The sequence below is a fragment of the Gossypium arboreum genome, chromosome 4 (genome assembly GCF_025698485.1).
Source record: "Gossypium arboreum isolate Shixiya-1 chromosome 4, ASM2569848v2, whole genome shotgun sequence".
In the NCBI taxonomy this organism is placed as follows: domain Eukaryota; kingdom Viridiplantae; phylum Streptophyta; class Magnoliopsida; order Malvales; family Malvaceae; genus Gossypium; species Gossypium arboreum.
The window spans coordinates 2,862,961-2,864,732 of record NC_069073.1 but is presented as its reverse complement, the minus strand read 5'-3'; positions in this window follow the sequence as shown (position 1 = coordinate 2,864,732).

Genomic DNA, 1,772 nt, shown 5'->3' with positions numbered 1-1,772 from the left:
GTTTAGAATCATTTTAGGATTTAAATAATATAATTTTTTGTTATAAACTTATAAAATACACATAAATTATTTTTATAATATAACTATTTTAGGATTTATACTATAACTTTAGAATTGTTTCTACTATAATCACCTCAAACATTCATACATGTTCATACTTATAATATAATTTTAATATTTTAAACTTGTATAATTTTTAAAAGTTAAATAATGTACGAGCGTTTGAAATGTCATATAGTAATCGAATTTAAGTGTAATTACTCATGTAATTACTCAAATTCTCACCTCCCAAAAATTGAAAAGTGTAATTGAGGTGTTTCAATTACACCCAATTCAATGGCGCCACCAATTACAATAGTTAATTTAATTGAACACCTAACCTTATGTAATTACAAGTAATTACACCCAAATTCAATTATTAAATAATTTCCGAGACATTACCATAATATATTTCAATTAAATTAATACAAAATTTGAATAAATCATATAATATAATTCAGTTAATACATAACATTTTAAATCATGCATCACATGGGTAAGAAGTTTAATAAATGATTATTTTAATAATACTTATTATTATAATCTTTTAAGAGTTAAAAAATAGTGAGTGATTTTTCAAGAGTAAATCATAATTGTATTTTAATTTACTTATTTTATTATACAATACTTAGGATTAATTATAACCTTTCTTCATATCTTTAAATAGAAAGATAAACACGTTTTAGTGTGTTTAAACCAAAATCTTACTATACTAACAACAATATGTATTTTAATTTGATAACTATGCTAAAATTAAATTTTAGCTTTTTAGTAATTTTACTATTAAATCGGTAAATCAAATAAAATAATACTAAATTCAATCCGCCATTTAATAATATAGTATTTTTGGTCATAAGATAATCTTATTTGAGATAATGTAACTTTAAGCCTTTGAACTTGACAAATAGGTCAATAATAGTTTTTGAATTATTTTTTGATCCACTTTGATTCTTGAATTTGAAAATTTGTTATTCATTTAATCCCATTTGTTAACGAGCGTGAAAAAAAAGGGGGACAATGTAGCTTTTTGCCCCCAAACTTGATAAGTATGTCCACATTGGCCCTTGAATTTGACAATTAGGTTCACATTGATATCTGTACTTTTTTTATTAACTTTTGATACTTGACCTTGACAATTAGGCCCTTTCTTATCATTGAACTTGAAAAATCTAAAAGTTTGATTCTGTGGCACTTTGAGATTGTGCCACATCATCACTTGAAAAATAAAAATGTTTTAGATGATTATGTGGTACAATCATAGAGTGTCATATTCAGTATTTTAATAACAGAACCGATGGTTGAACAGGTAAGACCATCAATTCTCGATTTAACCAGTTCAAGCAGTTCGATCGTCGGATCAACAATAATTAAAAATTCATAAAAATCTAAAAAATCTAAAAATAGAAAATTGATTCAACCTATTCAATATCGATTTTTTATTCTTACCAATTTCAAGTAGTTTCCGAGTCAATCAGTTCAACTCCTTTGTTCATATCGTTATATCGATCATTTCTCGATCCTTTTGATTTGGTCCTCTTCCAATAACATTGGTCACATAATCAAATCTTGACAAAATTCAAGTTCATGGACCAAGGTAGATTCAGTTGTCAAATTCAAGTGCCAAAGTGAAAAAAAAAAAGAGTACAAATGCCAAAATGAACCTAGTTGTCAAATTCAAAAGCTAATGTGGACGTACTTACCAAGTTTAAGGACCAAAAATTGCATTGTCCCCT